This window comes from Mastigoproctus giganteus, chromosome 5 (genome assembly GCF_048544385.1).
Source record: "Mastigoproctus giganteus isolate SK-2022 chromosome 5, ASM4854438v1, whole genome shotgun sequence".
Taxonomy (NCBI): domain Eukaryota; kingdom Metazoa; phylum Arthropoda; class Arachnida; order Uropygi; family Thelyphonidae; genus Mastigoproctus; species Mastigoproctus giganteus.
The window spans coordinates 228,740,437-228,754,302 of NC_143579.1; the positions used below are offsets into that span (position 1 = coordinate 228,740,437).

Below are 13,866 nucleotides of genomic sequence, written 5' to 3' on the forward strand. Positions count from 1 at the left end.
GCCTCTAAAGCGTAAGTAAAGCATTATTGTCCAAGATATCTAGATAGACCGTAAAAACAACCAATGGTCCCAGGCCAAACCACGAAAAACGGCCCCAGACCTCACACTACCCTCCCAATCTACAACCGTTGGGATGATACAGTCCAGCAGGTAGCTTTCTCCAGGCATCCACCACACCTAGCCACGACTGTTACTCATCGCTCGAATGCACAGCGTTCCATTTGACTAAGGGCTGATCTGCAGATCTCTCCACCAGTCGTCCTAGTGGGATCTTCAGTGCTGTTGAAATGTCACGTGCATACCAATTTTTATTGTGGAAGCCTATAACATTCTGCGCAGGAAGTCCATCGATTGTGCCATCTTGCATTCACAATCGTACTTGTCTCCTCTTAAGGCATACATATTTATAGTTTTCTGACATGTGGTGCTTTCATTTGGCGTGTCCAAATATTACTGGTAGGGCAGTATATTTTGTTAAATTGCGTTACTTTCAGTTCTTTTTATTATTATTTTAAACTATATTCTTGTTTAGTTATAATAGTCCATACTGACTTAACATCTGTATTAACTGATTAAAAATATTTTGCTAATCGGTTGATTATGCCTTGTGCAGGCTACTTAGTTTTTAAAGTTACACAATAGATATCCCACTCAATAAAGGTTGCACATTCATTCTATCAGTTCATTTTACCTAAATATACAACGAACTCAATTTTCGACTTAACGAGTTTTATAGCTTTTTTAAGACATCGTTTTTGCGATTCTGAAGTGTTCTTTAAACACACTTTGCAGTAATGAGTAAACGCTTCATTTCACTAATTGAAAGGGCCTTTGGTTTGCTTTCCAACTGAAAGACCTCAGCAATTTTTAACAAATGAAAAAAGGTGTGCGCATCTCACACCAATCAATTTCCTAATGGGATTTTTTTTCATTTATCACCAAGGCTGACTTAAATCTATCTTCTCTAACTTGCAAGACAGGTTATTTATTTTCGAACGAAAAAAAAAAAAAAAAAAAACAAAAAAAAAGAATCAAAGTTTATGTGGAATCTATTATCAGGTAACAGCAAGCTCATCAAAGAGTAGTTTATTTGATAAACATGATGGATCGAACCGTGCAGCATATTTCTAAAGCTGTTTATATCTGATATCGAAGTGTTAGTCCTATTTGCTATTTGCTTTTCATATAATTGCATTACCTTGTTGTGTCTGATTCTAATATTTACTCAAATGACTGGAGATGTGCAAATGTATCCCCAATTCACAAAGGGGGGATCTAAGGGTGACACGAGTAATTACAGATCCATTAGTTTAACATCTGTCCGGGGAAAATAATGGAGTCATTTGTTAAGACGATTTGCAGGATCATCTAGACAAGACTGCAGTAATAATTCAGACACAGCATGGGTTTGTTAAGTCTTGTCTGACAAATTTGATTGGATACTATGATATGGTTACAAAGCAATTGGACGCAAAAAATAATTTTGATATCATATCCTTGGATTTCAGGAAAGCTTTTGATATTGTTGCGCATGAAAGACTGCTGTACAAATTGGAGCGGACAGAGAGTGGTAATCAATGGACGCTGCTCTTCGTGGACTAATGTTTGTATTAGTGGAGTCCCCCAGGGTTCGGTGTTGCGACTACTGTTGTTTTGTATATTTATCAATGATATTGATGAAGGTATATCAGGCTTAATGTCGAAGTTTACAGATGATACAAAGGTTGACAGGGTTGTTAATGGCAGTGTGCTGCAGCAACAGGATCTAGAAAATTTGGGCAGATGGGCTGAGAAGTGGCAACTGAAGTTTAGCATTGACAAATGTAAATTACTGCATATGGATAGAAGTAACCTCCAGAGAAACGTACCAACTGTGTGGTACTACGCTTAGGGTGATAGAAAATGAAAAAGATCTGAGAGTAATTGTGCAATCAGATATGAAGTTTTCTGAGCAATGCCGGCAGGCTGCCAGAGCAGGTCATGGGGTATTGTCAATGATATACGAGAATTTTACTAGTTGTAAAAAGGAGGTGCCTTTGTATAAAGCAATGGTCAGGCCCCGTCTTGAGTACTGCGTACAGGTCTGGAGGCCTCATTTTAGGAAGGATGTACAGTTGCTTGCGCGTGTACAGAGAAGGGCAACAAGAGTGGTGAGGTGAACGAAGGCCCTCTTACCAAGAAAAGCTTAAATTCTGCAAATTGCAGCGGCTAGAGACTAGACACCTGCGAGGTGATCTGATTGAGGTGTATGACTCCTTGAATGGGTTGAGCACGCTGAATTCTGATGGGATTCTTCCGCTTGCTCAGATTACGAACCTGAGGGGGCATAAATTCAGATTGAGCAAAGACAGTTGTAGAATAGATATGCGGAAATTTGTCTTTAGAGAGCGGGTGGTTAATTGCTGGCACAAACTTCCATCTGTCCTTGTGGAAGTTAATAGCTTAAATAAATTGAAGGAAGAACTTTTGCTGATGCTACATAAGCTCACGCGCTTTTGCTTTCTTGCATCACATGCCTCCATTACTACTACAAATAAATAAGTACATCACTACGCATCATAAACCAACCGCTTAGCTAAAACTGGAAAGCTAAATTTCTTTTAATTTTTAATCGACTCAAAGCTATGATTTACATGACGGCTTCGTACTTAACTATGGTTTGAAAATATTTTTGTTTTCAGCACTATTTCAAGGAGAATCACATATTACGCAGCTAACAAGGACTTATTAAGAGCTATTTTCTCATAATCTCATCTTAGAGGTGGTATTATATGAGCTATAATGACTTCTAGAGGATGGAATGGACAAGTCTTGACATGAACTAACTAGAATCTGAGTGCCAAAGGTGGTGCTTCGTAAACTCACATTGATTGTCAGATGTATAACGGTTTGTACGCAAATATCCAAACTGTGGCAGTCCACCCTGTGAAGTCCCATTAGGATCGTTTTGGATCCTTATGAGACTTCACATTGAATCATGTGTACATGATTCAATGTGAAAATAGAAGAGTTTCAACATTGAAATTTGTTTCGCCTCTTGGTAGAGACTAAGGTCCACGCATCACATTTGTTGAATATATGCTTCTTCACCTCCTCGGTTACCATGCCTTCTACCAGGCTGACATCTACAAAACAATTACTCCTAAAATTTCATCAAGGCATTGTGAAACCTCATTCTCGCCGATTCTAAATTAAGACCTTATTTATTAAAATTCGCTAGTTTCTGTAGTATGGAAAGATACATTACCCTTTAAAAATTATCCGGACACTTGTTTTCATAACCCATTAGACCTTTCCAGATAAACAGATTAAACAGGCGAATCAGACAGATACATCAGTTAGGTGCATGAACCAGACAAGTTAGTTGTTGTCCTCCTGGTATACAGCAGATTAATTAGTCTAGAAAGCAACGGAAATTGGTTCTTTCTAGTGAAAACTGTTGGATTGAATGGATAGGTGATGTGAGAGCTTGCTTGCTTGCTTTTATCTGGAAAAATCTCCCCACGTTTGGAATTTATGCTATCATTAAAACAGTATGTATTCTTTAGATATCTGTAATAATGCAAAATATATTCAATACGTATTTTTTCATCTTATTCCTGATTACTCCAGAATAAAGAAGTAGAAGTACCATCGGCTGTTCTCCGAATTTCGGTTGCAATTACAGGAAAAAGGCCTTGCTCAAAGTTGACCCGCATCAGTACACAAGTTTTCCCAGCCAAATTACGTTGTAGAGTCTGCTTCTTAAATGCGATGGAAGATGGTTAAATTAAGAAAATAGAAGGAAATGAAAATCTATGAATGTGTACTCTTTCCAAAAGATTGAGAATAGAAATTTGAATTAGGATTTACAACGTAAAACAATATCTTTAAGTATCTCATTCCCAACTCTTTAAGTTTCTACATTACTATACATTTCCTTTGCATTCTGTCCCCATTTATTAATTACAACGGTCGTTTCTATGGCAACTTCACCATGCCTTGACCGGTTATCTCCAGAGCCCTCCTTTGTTACCATGGTTACGCTTTAAACGATTGGAGTTCAGAAAGTCTCGTTTGTACACTTGACATTCGCCTCTATTCTTCCCCATCTTGCCTCTGACTTCTTTAACTGCAGATATTTTTACATTATAGGTAGCTGAACTTAACTCCCAAATGAATATCGCATTGCTCAAACATGTATAAAGAAAATCAAATGCTCTCTAATAATTCCTATAATATCATACCTCATAATGCTAATGTATTACTTTGTATTCTTATTATTGTCCAAGTCATCCAGATCCATAAATTATATCAAATATTCAACAAGAACTCTTGTACTTTATTAGCAAGTCGGCTTTCGAATGTAACTAATTAAAGATCCCCAAGTAAGGCGTCTTGTCTCAGAATAGTTAATCACTCGTAATTTGAGAACTGATACAGATCTTTAGTCTTTGCACCACCGCTGAGTTAGAACAACCTTAGCAGGAGTAGTTTCCGATGGAATTCTGTCTGTTGTCAATGCGGATAAAAATGCACGTACATTAGACGAACAAAACTGGCAAATTTTAAAGCCTCCCCCTTCTAAAATCACTTGTCGGTACAGCAAGGTCAAATGATACAATGAAGTGGACGTTTTCTGCATCGGCCAAAAATAAAATAAAATAATAACAGAATATCCATATTATTCCCCATTCCTACAATGTAATCATTCAATTCCACCCTTCTCTATACCCTCTCAGACATTAATAGGATATTCCAAATGCTGTCTAACCATCATCTTGTAAAGAGAGAACGTTTTTCTCCCTGTTAGCGAACGCCCTAGATATTTAACTCCTTCGAAAATTTCATGTCAGATTGAATCGGAACACCCTAGTCTTTTTCGTCTTCAACTACTTTTATCTCCTATCCCCCTCATCTTATACATGCCCCAGGTTTTCTGTTCCTTAAATCAATAGCCAATAAATTTTAGTTGACGTTTTAAATATCTTTTAAGATCTAATGCAACCATTAGATCTTAAAAGATATTTAAAACAAATTAGAATACAAATTTCTGGATATTAATAAGGTCTCCAGAAGTAATCTGAAGGCAATGCGGATTGGGCTGCTCCAGGATTTCCTTTACCCTAACTTTTTAGCTTCATTTATCTTGGTAAAAGCTTAATGACTTCTCACTGACGTAAACATTTCTTTGCGATTTGGGCATTCCACCCTTAGAGTAATGAACATTCCTCTGAGAATTCCTTTTCTTTCCGTCTCTTCTTTTTCCCCCACTCTAGCTGTATGATATCATTTGAAAAATGGAGTGTCCATGGACAATAAACTTCTTTAAGGAATTGGATAATTATTTCTTCATTTTCATCCGCTTCTTCTAACAGTAGGAGAGTCTAACATTTAACCTGGCGTTAAAAGCATTTGAAATACAACGGTATGTTCATTATCGGAGATGTTGGTAAAATGTAAACTCAAAAAAATGGAGTTCCTTTGTTTTTGATGCATTTCGCTATTACGCACAGGGTGTTTCAATTAAAATGTAACGAGGGGAGGGATCTACCCCATTTATTTTTAAGTTTACGCTGTTTGTTGTCTGGACCTCTTATATTTGAGTGGAAATATTCGAATTTGATGTTAAAATTAGACTAAGTATTACCACTGAGTCTCCGTAGCCAAGTGGTCAGGAGCGGGAGTGCAGTAGCACGCGCTCTCCGAGTAGACCGGGGTTCAAGCCCCCGACTGCTGAATACGGTCGATCTGCCAACCCGAACTGGACCAGCGTGGCAGATTATGGTCCATTTCCCTCAGCATGAATTGTTGAGGAGGCTTCCATCCTGCAGTGGGTTGATAATAGCTGCACTTTACCTTTTTTATTACCGCTGAGAAGTGGCACGCTATGCCTTCATGGGGCCCAAGGCAAATGGAATTTGAGAGACCATCTAAAGAAAAAACTAATAAATAACATTTTCGATTTCATTTTATTGTGATAACTGCCGAATTATTCCGCTGCATTTCATTTCTGCTTGGACATTCACTGAAGACTGGTTGATAAGTCGACTTGGCGCATTATAGCCTAAGCCGCCCATGCGCCATAAATACCAAAACCAAACTGGTTGATAAGATCGTGGTTACCTTCTCCCTGCTACTATACTGCCTTAAACGTAAGGGGAAGAAGAGCAGCGGTGTCGGTTACATACAAAGCAGCCTATTTTTTTTTTCAATTAACTCAAGGAACTATTTAAGGAAGAACTAAATATAAAACTTCATCAGAATCTGTAAAACCATTTTCGAAAAAAAAAAAACTTAATTTTCAAATTAATCTTCAACTAAAGTGCATTGACCTTGGCAGGTAGAAAGTTCCAATAAATATCACTTAAAAATATTAATAAAAAAACAGCAATGAGTTTTTGAAACAGTGATTTTGGTGCCCCCTCTGATCGGAGCCCCCTAGGCAAATGTCTTTTTGAAGATCTTGAGCGGTGCTCCCAAAACCTCTCTCAAGTTTCTAGATTCCATTCAAAAGAGGGCAGTTAGGTTAATTAACGACTCATCTCTAACAGAGTATCTTCAATCTCTGTCTCAGACGTTCTGTTCTGCTCCATGCCTTTTCTATAGATACTTCATGTGCACTGTTCTTCTGAATTGGCTTCTATAATTTCCACTCCCTCTTCCAAAGCAGTCCGAACACGTGCCGCAACCAGTCAAAGTCATTTTGCTGTTTAACTTCAAAAACTTGCAGAACCAACTTTTCTTATTCCTCATTTATTCATTCCACTTCCGTTCTCTGGAACAACCTTCCTTCATACGTATTTCCTTAAAATTACAATCTACAAAAGGTTCAAGTCTGATGTCAACAAATATCTTCTTTTATCGTCTTAACCTTCAACCCATGCAATGTACTAAGTACTATAGTTTCTAATCCCTCTCATGTTTGGGTTTTCGTAAAAAAAAAAAAAAAGAAAGAAAAAAGTTCCTTCAACTGTTAACGTTGAGGTGTTATTTTTTGTAACTATAATACCGTTGCAGGATTTTCTTCTGGGATCTCTTTGGACTGTTAATTCCTCATACCTAGCAAATTAATTCTAGCATTTTCTATAATAAGCTGACTTGGAAACCCTAGTCAGCCAAGAGATCCTGAGCTGTTGCCCATTTCGACACCAGTGCTACCGTTTTGGATCAGATCACAGCCAAGAGCGTGGTGCCCACAATTTGCTATTTTCCAATAAATACTATTCGCTAAGAAAAGCGATGGCCCTGAAATGGTGACCTTAGATACGGTATTTCTCTTTATAGTTTGCATGGATGAATAATTTTATTATTAACCCAAGAAACAATAAAATATACTCAGGAAATCTGCACCAAAAAATGAGAGCGAGTTGTTTGCATTTCTTTCAAGTCACTCGGTGCGCCTCTTATTGCAGTGAAGTTCAACTTCCTTTCGTTAGTGTATTTGCATTCAGAAGCAGTAACCATATGTCTGCTACGAACCAGTCGTCTTGGACATAATCCAGGTTACCTTATTGTTAGGCGTAAACGGAACTGAAGGTTAAGAAAGTACTGATCTGTAGTTAATCTAGTAGCGGGTTTGGATAATTTTGTCGAAGCTGCGACAAGTAAAACCGGTTGGGGGTTGAAAGAAGACTTACATGAAGCCTAGGTTGTTTACCTTCAACAAAACAGTGCTTCATGAACCCTGATAGTCACTAGGTATTTTTACATTAGCACACATTTTAAATATTCATATATTAAAATGTCTTGGTGGGGTTCTGCATGTAACACTGGATATTTTTGGAGCGTATGACAATTATGTAAAAATATAAAAATCCTAATGGCATACTCCCAGTTTTTCTTCCCCTCTCTTTGGCTGAGAATAATTTATGGATTCTTATTCTTAACCGGCTCTATATTTTAAATATATGACAAGTAGACTACATACATGTGCTGAATTCTTTTTTTTTTTTGTACAGGCCTAATTATTTAAACCTACATTTAGTTCATATCAAGATAACCTCTAAGGATTGGGTTGGGCTGAGGGAACTAAGGCCCCGAAGCATTATATTGTGTATATGCTATAACTGACTGGTCGACATACACTGAAAAAAAGAAACTTAATTTTTAGGAAATATGCAATATTTTTGTCAGACCGGCTAACTTGGCCACGAAATAAGTTACATGTAAAAATTCGACCGAATTTGTACCCAAGTCATTTCTGCACCGTGTGGAAGGAGAGCGATTGTCGCCATTGTGCTGATAGAAAAGGGGGAACCCTAAAGATACAAGGAATACAAAATATAAAAAATAAATAATAATGAAAAAAATTCACAACCGATCATAGAATGATCGTTAAACGATGTCCTAATATTCCTTTTCATTTCAGTTGAACGAATTTTATAAATAAGGCCCTTGACGCCTTTATAAATAAGGTTAAAACTTTGTTGTGATTTTAAGTAACAAGTCAATCCACACAATTGGCTACATTTACTGCCCTCACAACCAATTGTAGGAGGTCCGAATGCCGTCAATGACGCAAAGAATTTTCCTGGGATTTTTTCATAAAATGGTTGAGTTAGTCGGTCTGAGGAAGAATGCATTTTTTTTTTTTAACTCAGAAAAATCGAGTTTTTCATCTAACAAATAGGCAAATCAGCCACAGATCACAAGCAATTTACAGACATATTATATACGGCCTCAATATGGCCCAACTCACCGATGCGTTTGAAACCCTACGACATCTTTGTATATATTGTACAATGTAACCAGCATCTCAAGCTGACAGCTGCTCTGGGTGAAACAATATCTACAGTAAACTTATTGATTAATCATCCATGGATGTATGGGACGACGGCTTACTCTCAGACTCCGGAAGCCTCATCCTCAAACTAACCAGGCAAATAAAGTGTGACCTTGACCCATGCCATTAACTTCAATGATATTGGCAAGGACTTCTTTGCATTTTTCATTAAAAACTTTAATTAAATACGAACAAAAATACTGAAATTTTTCTAAATCCTAAGAAGCACAAAAAAACTTGTTTCGTAGAAAAAGTTTTTACTTCACATCTCTGCCAATGATAAAGCACGCGCACAAAAAAGCTTATTGCATTTCAGATTAATGACTTGGATGGGCTTGTTTCCAACTGCATAATTTTTGCAGATTTAGTTCCAAATTTGATATGTCTACCCGCAATTTTTTCATGACATTTGGCTGAGGTTTTTCATCCCATTTTCTTTTACTAAAGCTTCTGTAAAAATTACACTAACTGTACGTTCACAAGAACAGCCCTAAATGTAGCCAAGCGAGAATATTGTCTGGAATGGAAAGCAGGTTTTAAGAACAGAATTCAGAATGCCACCAATATTCAGGTTAAAGTTTCAAACACAAGAATGTTCAAGTATAAATCATAATGACAATTTGGATTATAGATAAACACGTTTATGATTTTATTAGCTTAGATATTTTAATGTATTCCAGATTGACTTTCATGTACCCAGAGAGAAAATTCCTACATCACTGGCTGGAAGCAACTAACGCAAGTCCTGAATGAAATTATCTGAGTGACGAAAATCCTAACCTTGACAAGTTAAGTGCATTTGACTAGCCAATTAACAATAATCCATTTGGAGTGATAGAGATAGCGTAGTTCCCTTTAAAACACTGAGGAAATTAAGTCCTTTTTAGAAGTTAAAAAAGGTACGAATTTATCATGTAATCAGAGTACATATGTCCATCTAAGAGGATTTAAATTTGGCAAATGTCCAGTTCGAAAGAGGGCTTACAACATGAATGTCAGTCAAGCAGGAAACTCGTGTTTTCACGAAATGTCTGGCAAGTTAAAAAAATAAATGAGGGAAGTGCATAAAGTACATGACATTTGAGTTTAATTCAGGCCAACGAACACTGTTTCCACTGCACTTGGGGGGCACCATTTCAGACATTTTTATTATTAATTACAGCTTCGTTATTGAATCGTTTTTAGGATTGATCCGCTACTATATCCTTCTGTTTTATCCTTAATATAAGTGCGCAAGTGCCCATCGAAATGACAGGCTAGTTAAATGTCAAATATTTGATTTATTTTTATATTCCTTATCCATTCCCCACGGTCCTTTTCGAAACATATTACAGGAACTTTGAACAAAATTACTTACCTTAAAAATCACATTTTTATCCTGGAATAACAATCATAATAGCCAATTAACAATAATCCATTTGGAGTGATAGAGATAGCGCAGTCCCCTTTAAAACAATGAGGAAATTATTTTTAGAAGTTAAAAAAAAAAAGAGGTACGAATTCATCATGTAATCAAATGTCCATCTAAGAGGATTTAAAATTGGCAAATGTCCAGTTTGAAAATGGGCTTTCAAATAGGGGGCTATCCCGGAATATTCCAAGGTATGTCTGTCGGGAGCAACTGTTAATGATGTCACCAACAGACTTCCAGATTTTAAGGGGGTAAAGATAATATTCATGTGGGATTCATATTCATGAGAATATTATTAATTCATGATCATCTGACGATTTGTTAGAAAAATATAGGACCATGCTGAAGAAATGCCGCGAGTTAGCTCACGATGTCTGTGTGCCTGAAATTCTGCCCAGGCACGATAGAAGGGATTATATGCTGAAAGCCTTGCGGATTAACTCAAGACTTGAGTCTGCAAGACTTTTGGGAGGAAATTTCTATCAGCTTGGCCGCACTTGTAGGTAGAAGGAATCTGTTTTATAGATGGGATACATTTAAACAAAAGGTGGTAAATTAATGATGTTGAAATTTCACATGTTTATTTAATGAAAATAACTTTCGAGCCTACAGGCCAGTAAGGCTCCTGGGGTTGATGGTATATACCCTATAATCTTAAGGGAGGCGGCAAGTGAGTGCATTGAACCATTGAGGCTAATTATGAGAACATCACTGACCTCCGGAGAGATTCCGTTGGATTGGAAAAGTGTCAATGTGTCTCCAATACATAAGGGCGGTTCTAAGAGTGAAGAGAGAAATTACCGGCCGGTGAGTCTAACTTCAGTAGTAGGGAAAATTATGGAGACAATGATTAAGCGTGGAATTCAGGATCATTTAGATAGAAATGGAATTCTGAAAGATACTCAGCATGGTTTTGTAAAAGGAAAGTCATGTTCAACTAATCTGGTTAACTATTTTTACAGGGTTACTCAAGAGCTGGACTTAGGAAAATAATTTCGACATTGTTTATTTGGATTTCAGCAAAGCATTTGATTCGGTTCCACCTGAGCTTTATAAACTGGAACAAGCTGGAATCACAGAGAAAATCCTTAGATGGATAGCTGGATGACTTCAGAGCAGGAGGCAGAGGGTTGTGATAAATGGTTATTCTTCAGATTGGGTTGACGTAAGAAGTGGGGTTAACCAAGGATCACTATTGGGACCACTGTTGGTTTTGATTTTCATAAATGACATCGATGAAGAGATAGGGGGCGTGATGTCTAAATTTGCAGATGATGTAAAGATTGGTAGAGTAGTTAATGATCACTGTCAAACAGAACTTCTTCAGAGTGACCTAGATATACTTCAGGGATGGTCAGAAAAATGGCAGCTATGCTTTAATCCAGCAAAGTGTAAGTCTTACACCTGGGAACAGTAACCCCAAAATAACTTATACACTTGTTGGAGTTGAACTGAAGCCAGTAGCGAAGGAAAAGGACTTGAGTTTTACGATACGGTGAGACACGAAGTTCTCCGAGCATTGTAGACAGGTTGCAAAGAAGACCCATCGATGATTTATCGAACAAATGCTAGTAGAGATAAGGACGTCATAATCCCATTATATAAGGCTATTGCTAGACCACACTTGGAACACTGTTCAAGTATGGAGACCGCACCTAAAGAAAGACATTGTGCTTCTTGAAAGGGTCCAAAGACAGGTAATTCGCCTGGTGAAATGGGTAAAAGGGTGTCCATATGAGAAAATACATGTGGATTGCAGAACTTGGAAACTAGGCACCTTAGAGAAGACTTGATTGAGGTGTTTAAGGCTCTGAGAGACATAATTAAAATGAATGAGGACGAAATTTTCACGGTTGTAAATGATTATAGATCTAGGGGCCATAATTTCAAGTTACGGGGGAGATGATTAGACTGGCTTGCAGGAAGTTTTATTTTAGCCAGCGAGTCATAAATTACTGGAATAAAGTTGCCTACATGGGTGGTAGAGACTGACAGTTTGGGAAAATTCAAAGGTCAGCTGGATAATTATCTATGGGAGACGCATAGCTTGTCTATTTCCTTTTCTCTTATTAATTAATTATTATTGTTTTTTTATTTCACTTATTATTTTATCTATTTATTTTATTTTTATTATTTTTTAGCTGGTGCAACATAAGCCATAGGCTTCTTTGCACCATGTGGCCATTGCTAATGCTAAGCGGGTAGCCAGGCGCGAGGGTGCATAAGTACACGTGCTTCATTGACCGGGGTTCAAGCCCGTTACTGCTAAATACGATGCTGGTTCTTGTATTCTCTCTATTTTGTGAACTCCTATGACCGTTGGTCGTCCAAGAGTATAAACGGAAAAATTTATTTGTTTATATATGCAAAATTTACAATGCACACGCCCCATCTTGGAATGAACAAAAACGGCAATAATTTAAACCATTTTGGCCATAGGTGCAAAATAGACACTAAAACTTTGTACTTAAGAAAACATTTGTTACAACCTGTCTAATAGAAGGTTCGAAGTTCGTTAGACTTCTAAATGCAATTCAACGCATTCACACAGCACCATGCATGAATTGAAGTCTGAATGGAAGATAATTCACATTCGACTCGAATTTCTGCAGATTTTACTTTTTTTTTTTTTTAATTTTCGGAAATACGTGCGAATTCCAGGCTGTTCTAGGGAGCAAAAATAGGTGGGATGAATGAGCAAGAGAAAAAGTTCTGCGAGTTTTGATTTGAACAGGGGATGCTGACTGGTTGAGGCACGCGTTCGGAGTAGATTCGTGAGCAGTGGAAGTAGAGATATTAGTTCAAAAGCAGTACCCATGAAAATATCTATAGAAAAGGTGAAGCAGAAACTAAACGTTTATGAGACTTAGTGGAGAGACTTTGCTTTGTAAAAGATAGGTCATTAGTTAACCTCACTGACCTCTTTTGAATGAAGTCAGAGAGATTTTATGTGCGCCACCGCTGATGTCGGGACAATATTCCATGGTAGGACAGACTTGAGTTTTCTACAGAATGAGTAGTTTGTGGATTGGATTTTAGAATTTTCTGGCGCATTAGCAGCAGTGGCTATTATGCGCCAAGACAAAGTAGTTTGTGTAGAAGAAAATAATCCAAGAGCGAAAAAGAAAACCCAGTTTTATGTATGCAGAGGAAGAATGTTTGTGACTTGATTTTGCCAAGAGTAGAAATCAAGGTATTTCATAAGAGGCATGTGATCTAGAAATATGAGTGTCATGGAAGATGAGAATAGGAACAGTACTCTCTTTATTCAAGAAAAAAAGATCAGGACTAAAGGTAACTACGTTTTCTTTGCCCCATTGAAATTACTCAGAGATCGGCATTCGAGGAATTGGGGGTAATATTCGAGAATTTGAAGCTGTTTAGGGAACGATTTTACAACTATAATAATTACATAATTTATTATTAATTTGCAAGATTTACTTAGTGAACTTCACAGAATATTACAAGGGCGATACCACGGGTATCAGAGACCGACGGATCAAGCATAAAAATCCTTCCCTAGGGGAATCTCTGGATCAAAATCAAAGTCTAACAAGCCTTGCTCTGTCCATTATCCGCATACTTTCTCTCATTAATGCAAAGCGAGTTGAAAATATCAACTATTTACAGGAAACACTGCAAAATTTACAGCTTGTTCTGCAACTTGATGTAAGGATTAGGGAGATCTCTG

General features: G+C 37.3%; 1 protein-coding gene across 1 annotated transcript in view; it reads right to left on the reverse strand.

The window, feature by feature from the left end:
* Nucleotides 1–13,866, reverse strand: part of LOC150086198 (carbohydrate sulfotransferase 1-like) — a 45,830-nt gene that overhangs the window by 2,193 nt on the left and 29,771 nt on the right. The gene's annotated exons all lie outside the window — the stretch shown is intronic.